The sequence below is a fragment of the Chrysochloris asiatica genome, unplaced genomic scaffold (genome assembly GCF_000296735.1).
Source record: "Chrysochloris asiatica unplaced genomic scaffold, ChrAsi1.0 scaffold00143, whole genome shotgun sequence".
Classification (NCBI taxonomy): Eukaryota; Metazoa; Chordata; class Mammalia; order Afrosoricida; family Chrysochloridae; genus Chrysochloris; species Chrysochloris asiatica.
In genome coordinates this window covers 3,080,704-3,089,592 of record NW_006408661.1, presented here as the reverse complement: position 1 = coordinate 3,089,592, position 8,889 = coordinate 3,080,704, and the positions used below count along the sequence as shown (strand labels likewise).

At 36.9% G+C, this 8,889-nt stretch overlaps 1 pseudogene; it reads right to left on the bottom strand.

The window, feature by feature from the left end:
- Positions 1 to 8,889, bottom strand: part of LOC102826933 — a 28,551-nt pseudogene that overhangs the window by 10,924 nt on the left and 8,738 nt on the right.

Here is an 8,889-nt window from a genome sequence, read left to right as displayed (position 1 = left end):
AAAAAAAGCTAAAGTGGATAAAAAGAAATACTTTTAATTGATGGTATATGGAGGGGATTATAATCAATGTACTGAAACAAATTATATGAATTGTTGAATGTGAAACTGATGATGTGCCATGTAAACTTTCACTCAATCCACAATAAAAACGTTAAATTAAAAAAAAAAAAAAGAAAAGATGGAAGGAAAAAAAAGAGTTAATTTACTGGGATTTTTGTCTTATGGAGAAGGTGGCACAGTGGTTAAATCATTCTACTGCTAATCAATAGTTGGTAAGTTCAAACCCACCAACTGCTCTACAGGAGAAAGACATGGCAGTGTGCTTCCATAAAGATGTACAACCTTGGAAACTCTATGGGGCAGTTCCTCTCTGTCCTGTATGGATCAGAATTGACTCAATTCTTGAGTTTGGTTTTGGTGGTCCTTTGAATATTGACTAATGCTTGACAGCGGGAATCAGACTAAACAGTTTTTTTTCTCCATATTGTTAAGTCGTTAACTAGGATCTGACTCTACACTCCCCTCTTCACCTGTGTTGTTGCTAGTTGCCCTTGAGTCAGCGCCACCTCATCGTGACCCCAAGTCTAACAAAAGGAAACACTGCCTGGTCCTGTGCCGTCTTTTTGATCATTGGTTTGCTTGAGACCATTGGTGTGGTCACTGTGTATTCTGAGTGCTTTCCAACCTAGAAGGCTCGTCTTCCGGCACTATCTCAATCAATATTCTGCTTTGATTAGGGTTTTTATTGGCTAATGTTCAGAAGCAGATTGCCAGGTTCATTTTCTTGGTTTGTTGTATTCTGGGAAGTTGAGTGAAAACTGTCCACCATCGGTGACCTTGATGGAATTTTAATTACCAGTGGCATAGCTTCCAGCATCAGAGTAGCACGAAAGCCACCATATGTGGCAAACTGGCAGATGGCTGGTATAGCATCATTTGTAGGGTTTGTTATTGCACAGGTTACTTGAGTCTACCCCCTTTGTCCCCACCCTGCCAGAATTTTCTAATTTAGTAGGTCTGGAGTAGATCCTCTTTACTAAAGGTTTCCTAGCTTAGGTGACAAAGGAAACAGTTTCTGGTTTCCAACAATTTGTATTCTTTTCCTTTTTGTTTCATGTTTGTGTCTCCCTTCTGTGGTTCAGGTCATTCTTGCGTTATACTGTTCCATGATAACGCAGTGTACGGATCTTTATTATTGCCTTCCTGTTTTTTCTTAGTTTGGTGGTTCTCAAATGATAGTGTTTATTACAATCATCTATAAATCTTGGTTAAAAAGAAGATAAAATGAACTTCTTGGCACTTCACCCTCAGAGATGCTGATTTAGTAATTCTATGATGAGGCTCAAATCTAGGTTATTCTAATATATGTAATACATGGACAACACTTTGAAAAACACAGCTTTAGTTTCTGCATTTAAAACCATTCCAAGTTTATTTTGAATTTAGTCTTTGACAAAGCTTTACTCTAGAAAATGATGGTTGCCTACTTCTTTAGGTATATCACAGGAATAGCTTTTTCACTTACCTAAAGTCAAAGGAACTTTGGTAGCGTACTGGTTACAAATTGGCCTGTGAACCTCACGGTCAGTAGTTTGAAACTACCAGCTGTTCTGTGGGAGAATTATGAGACTTTCTGCTCCCGTAAAGATTTATAGCCTCAAAAACCCTGTACAGGGTCACTATGAGTCGGAACCGACTCCACGGCACATAACAACAACAAACTCAAAGTGTTTTGTCTTATCTTAATGTCCCACCTTACCTATGATCTCTTTATCCTCTTGTGTTCTTTCCTGTACACTAGGGTGAAAGAAAAGGATTTCTATTCTGCAGGAAGCATACGTTTTAAGTTGGTGTTATGTGACATCAAGTCAGTTCCAACTCATAGCAACCCTGTATAGGGTTTCTGAGGAGTGGCTGCTAGGTTTGAATTGCTGCTGTTGCAGCTAGCAGCCAGGTGCTTATTCTACAGTGCAGCACCAGGTAGGGGTCCTAATTAAAAACAAATAAAAACACACAAAAACTCTCCATTACACATGGCCATGTATAACACCATTAAGCACTCCTCAGGTACAGTCCTGGTGTGGTACTGTAGGATAAGCACTTGACCACAAAGTTGATTTGAACCACATAGTCAATGGTTCAAACTGATCAGCAGCTCCTTGGAAACCCAATACGGGGTTGCTATGGGTCAGAACTGACTTGATGGTACTAACCAACAACAACAACAAGGTGGCAATTGCTAATTTTTTTGGTTGAAAAACTAGAAAGGTTTGTTTTTGAGTGGCAATTTTTTCGAAAAACTTAAATCTGTCTATCAATCAAAACAAAGATGTCTTCTGTTTATTTACTGAACACACATTTATTTACATATTAGAAAATAGAAGAGCAAACTATGTTCAGCAAATTTTATTCATGAAATTAATATCTTCTTTAGAATAATCCAATTTTCTCTCTCTTTTATTGCTAGCTGGTCATTTCTAATGTCTGCATAACAATCAAGATTGATACTTGTTGACATCTGTCAGGTTCATTCCAATGATCTAGCAAGCAATGACTACTAGTTTATATGGTTATAGAATTAATGAAGATCTTGGTAAAATGTACGTTCTGATTCAATATATCCTGGGCACATAAGGAATTTCTCAGCAAGGATTTGAACCAGAATGAACTGATTTAAAGTCTTGTTTAAAAAGAAGAAACAATATTTAGATTCCTGGCAGTGATAAACAAAACTGAGGATTTCGCAGCATAGCAGCTAATACTAGGCCCTACACTTGGAGTTGGAATCCACACTAGGGCAACTAATGCCAATAATAACATACTTTGCTGGTGGTTAAGTGCCTCTGAGTTGATATTAACTCATAGCTATCCTATATAAACATGACTCAGTCTTTCACTATCCTCAGTCAGGATATGTTTGAGTCCATTACTACAACCACAGTCTCATTCTATGTCATTGAGGATTTTCCTCTTTTTTTCTCTAACCCTCTCTCTACTTTATCTAGCATGATGTTCTTCTCCAGGGACTGTTCCCTCCTGACAACACGTCCAAAGTAAATAAGACAAAATTTCACCATACTTGCTTCTTTCTTGCTGTACTTCATCTATGACAGATTTGTTCATTTTTCTGGCAGTCCATGATATATTCAATATTCATTGCCAACCATAATTCAATGTATTATCATTATTGTTGTTAGGTGCCTTCAAGTGTCTTCCAACTTAGAGTGACCCTATGAACAAACAGAATAAAACACTGCCCTACCCTGTGCTCTCCTCACAATCACTGCTGTGTTTGAGCCCATTGTGTGGTCACTGTGCCAATCTATCTCACTGAGGGTCTTCCTCTCTTTTGCTACCCATATATTGCCAAGCATGATGTCTTTCTCTTGGGGCTGGTCCCTCCAGATAAGATGTCCAAAGTACATGAGACAAAGTGTCAGCAAGCTATGATGTACTACCTGCTTTGTAGGTAAAGTTTTATCAAAGCACAGTGAAATCCATTTGTTTATATTCCTATGGCTCTTTCTGTCCTACAAAGTCAGATTTGATTAGTTGCAACAAAGACCAGTGGACCACAAAGCCTAACATACTTTCTATCTTGTGTTTACAGTAAGCATTTGCTTACACTTTCTCTACACTACGTTGTTGTTAAGAGTCATCGAATCAGTTCCAACTGCTAGCAACGCTGTGGAGGGTTTCTGAGGAGCAGCTGGTTGATTTGAATTGCCGAACTTGTGATTCACAGTCAGTACTGATCCTACAGTGCCTCCCCAGAAGCCCTATACTTTAAGATGCACCATTTCTTTGGCCACTGCCCTAATGAACAAAACAAAAAGAAAACAATAAGTATATAAGTAAGATTTGACCCAGTAATGCACTATATTTCCCAAGAGCCTTTCTGGAAAATTGGCATCATTCCCTTGGATTTGAGTAAGGAAAACTGCATTAAACACACATTTGCAATATTCTTTACTTTCTCGTATCCTCACCTTTTCTCTACAATATTCTATGGACTTTAGAGTTGTAACTATTTCCAATCTACTTTTCTGATTTAAGGAGCTGCTAACCAAAAGGTGAGCTACGGCAGAAATATACGATAATCTGTTTCTGTAAAACGGACAGACTTGGAAACCTATAAAGAAGAGTTCTACTGTCCATTAGGGTCTCTTATTAGCTATCACTGACTCCACATCAACAGGATTTCTGATGTACAAAATTGATCATTATACATATCATGAAAGATACCTTATACAAGTGTTTTCCAAACTGGATTCTGAGAAACACTGCATTCTTTTAAATATGAATATTTCTTATAAAGAAATAAGTTTGGTAGACAATGGGAAAATCACAATTATACTCTTTTAGACTGCAGAATTTCTCAGAACTTTAAAATACCCCATCTTAAAAGGAACTATACCATGGAACATTTTATCAACTTAGTTAGCCAAATATATATATATTTGAAGAGTTAATATTGGGAAGAATGTGGATGGGGAAATGATGATCTAACTTAACCCCTTGGCTTTTTTTTCTATAACTTGGCCCTAAATAATTTTAAATAAGGATGACTTGTCTCAGTAAATTTGGAACAGGAAATTCTATCCACGTAGTTGAAGTTTTGCTCACCTAGTTGAAACACTATTAATTTGTGGCTTCAAAGTCTATTGTCTCTCCTTTCCAATGACTAGAACTGCTCATACTAATTGTTTTAAACACTGTTGCTGTTAAAAACAGCCTCCAAAGACTGTCTCAAGAGGTTGCTCAATTATTTATGAGGCTGATGCAGAAAAGCAATATATCCTGAGGAAGGCATGCCATTAATTAACACGTCTTCTGACTTATCATTGTCCTTCACATTTTATCTGTTGTCAAGCTTGTTTAGTTCATTAATAGCCAAGTAAGAATTTTGCTACATTTAGAACTTGCAGTGTCTGTGGTCTTGTTAGAAAAAAAAAAAAAAAGTACATTATCTTATTACAGTAAGAGACTTCCTTTACATGTTGGGATGGAGGTGGTAGTGGGTTGTGTGTATAGAGCAGAATGGGAGGTTTTCACCCTGTACCATTTCTCTTCTCTTTATTAGGAACTTTATCTTTCAATTCACCAGCAGCTGGAATTCTTGTCCTGGTGTGTGTATACAAAGTATATCTGAGAAAAGTTCTTTGACTCTGGTTTTTATTTATTTATTTATTTTGGAGACTATGAGGAATTTTATTTTGATGTCCCGTCATTCTCCCTAGGCACAAATCACTTATTATACTTAGCTCTGCAAATGTACTGCCCAGATTGATCTGTCCCACACCACTGATTCAATAAGTGTTTCTAGAATAAAGGTGTTAGCCTTCTGTTCTGAGCCTACTATTTTCCTTCAGGTTTGATAGATTCTGGAGACATTTATGAGATTTAAAATTAATATTTTCTATGATAATTTCATGTATTTAGAAAATGCCACAGAGGCATTTAAATGACTTTTCTGGAGCTACTTTAGATGGGAGTCTGGAAGTCCAGCTACTTGGAACTTTCCACAGATAGATCCTCTGACTCAGGCCAGACCAGGTAAAATTATTTGGGAAACATAATGGATAAATTCAGTTCTGCCCTGAGACCTAGCTGTCCCAGAGTGTTCCTGCTAGTGAGTTACTGCTTCTGAGAGTAGAGCTTTAATTTGTACTGGCTTTCTGTGATATATCTGTAGGTGTTGGCCAGCAAGTGCCTGTGTGGATCACGACAGCACTGACCAAAGGCAATGGCTGTTCTTTTTCCCCCATGTTGTCTTTGTGAGAAACTCCTAACATCTTATTAAGGCATAGCATTTGTCTACAGGTTTCCGATGGTATTCTAATTATAATTCACACCTGTACAGACAACAAAGTGCCTTTACAATGGGAAATAAGTTCACCAAAGAAAGCTTACCATTGTTTCTTGCTCAACTGTCTGACTTTGAAATTTTCCAGTGACATTTTGCAGCTGGCTTGTACTGGCTGAGGAGAGATAATACTATGCACATCTCTTCTCAACTCTAGTCAGTGATGTAAGGTTGGTGGACTGGAATCAGATAAACTGAGAGTATTTACAAATTAGGAATATTTCCCCCTCTGGAGTTCATTGTTAAACATTTACTAGCACACCACTGGATCCTTTCTGACTGATCTGGAGTTCCAGAATATAACTGTGGCAAGCAGAACTTATGTATACACAAACCATTCTAAATTGTTTTAATACTTTGACTCTGAAACCTTTGGTTTGCTCAATGTTTTAGTCATAGTTGAACATGTATGATATGCCAAGCATAGTTGTAAAAAACAAACAGACAAACCAATAGATAACATGCCACCACTTGTCTGTCAGTTTGACTTATTGCAGTGACTTGTGTTTTGCTGTGATGTTGGAAGTTATACCACCAATATCTTAAATACCAGCAGGGTCACCCAGGGTTGACAGTTTTCAGTGAATTTCCAGACTAAGACTAGGAAGAAGGAGAGGCAGACCACTTTTGAATGGTTAGTGACTGAAATGTTATGAATAACATCAAAACATTGTCAGATGTAGTGCTGGAAGAGGAGTCCCTCACATTGGAAGGCACTTGAAACATAACTTGGGGAGAGCTGTGTTCTCTTAGTTTAATTTTCCCTAATTGTGTGAATGGAGTTAAGTTTTCAAGTCCTTCACTTTCTGATGGGGCACAGTTCAAAATGAGACAAAGCAGCTGCAAATATCCATTAAAATAATCTGAACATGGAATGTGCAGTGTGTGAATCTAGAAAAATTGGAAGTTGTCAAAAATGCAAAGGAGCGTATTAAGATTGATATCCTTGGCATTATTGAGCTGAGATAGACTGATATGGGCAATATTCAATCAGACTATCATGTGACTTACTGTGCCAGGAATGCCAGTTTGAAGACAAATGGTGTCACATTCATCATTAAAATGAATGTTTCAAGTCTATCACAGTGCTGTCTGTGATAAAATGATCTCCATAAACCTACAAGGAAGACCAGTTAATACCACTATTATTCAAATGTACCCACCAACTACTAAAGCCAGTGATGGTGAATTGAAGAATTCTACCAAACTTCTTCAGACTGAAATCAATCAAATATGCAATAAGATATACTGATAATTGCTGGTGATTGGAATGCAAAAGTTAGAAAGAAGAGGAAGGCTCCAAAGTTGGAAAATATGGCCTTGGTTAAATAAATGATGTTGGAGATCACATGATAGAGTTTGCAAGACCAGTGACATTAATTGCAGATACATTTCTTCAACAACATAAACGGTGACTATACATGTGGACCTCACCAAATGTACACAGGAATCAAACCAGCTACATCTGTGTGAAGAAACAGTGAAGAAGTTCCTTATCAACAGTGAAAATAAAGCCAGGGCCAGATTGTGGAACAGATCATCAATTGTTCACATGAAAGTTCAGTTCCAATATGAAGAAAATTAAAACAAGTCCACAAGAGCCAGAATATGATGTTGAGTAATGTATTAACTCTGCTATTGAGATGATCTCTAAATTCAGTCCCACCTGAATTTAGAGACCATAACAACAGCAGAGTGGATACATTAGACACTGATGTCTGCTGACCATCAGGGTTGTGGGATGACATCAAGAACATCATACAGAAGGAAAGCAAAAGGGCACTTAAAAGACAAGAAAAAAGAAAACACCAAAGTGGATGTCAGAAGGGAATCTGAAACATGTCCTTGAGCATACAGAAGCTAAGTGACTGGAGAAATGATGAAGTAAAAGCACTGAAATGAAAAATTTACAGGGCATCTTGAGAAGACAAAGTCAAATATTGTAATGATATGTGCAATAGACTGGAGTTAGGCAACCAAAAGGGAAGAACACGCTCAACATTTCTCAAGCTGAAAGAACTTAAGAAAAACTGTAAGCATCGGTTTGTAATATTGAAGAATTCTTTGAACAAAATATTGAAAGATGTTGGAAGCATCAAAAGAAGATGGAAGGAATACAGAGTGCTGTACCAAAACTAATTGGGATTCAATAATTTTAAGAGGTACTATATGATGAAGAACTGGTACTATTAGATGAAGAAATCCGATCTAGGATCCAGGAAATAACATAATTAATTGTTGAAATTTGTCAACAAACTGATGTAATCCTGGAGGTGGTCACAAGAAATTTAGAAGATAGCTACCCAGCCAACCAATTAGAAGAGATTCATATTTGTGTATTGCAGAGAAAGGTGACACATTGAAATGCAGAAATCATCCAACCATATTATTAATATCATATACAAGTACAATTTTGATGAATATAGTTTTAAAATGATTACAGAAATACATCAACATGGAGTTGTCAGAAATTCAAGCAGAATTCAGAAAAGGATGTGGAATGAGGGATATCATTGTTGGCATCAGATAGAGCTTGACTGAAAACACAGAATATGGGAAAGATGTTAGTGTGCGTATTATTGACTGTGCAAAGGCATTCAACTGTGCGGATTGTAGTAAACTATGGTTAACATTGCTAAGAATGGGTATTTCAGAACACTTAATTATGTTCACGAGGAATTTATATGTAAATCAAGAGGCAATCATTGGAACAGAACAAAGGAATACCAAATGGTTTAAAATCAGGAAAGGTGTACATCACGATTAAATTCTTTCACCATGCTTATTCAATATGGATACGGAGCAAATAATTCAAGAAGCTGGGCTATATGAAGAAGAATGTGGGATCAGGATTGGAGGAAGACTCACTAACAATCTGTGATTTGCAGTTAACACAAACTTGTTTGTTGGAATAAATATGACTTAAAATGTTTAACAATGAAGATGAAAGACACTAGTATTCAGTATGGATTGAACTTCACATTAAAAAAATAAAACAAAAATCTTCAGCACTATATAAAATA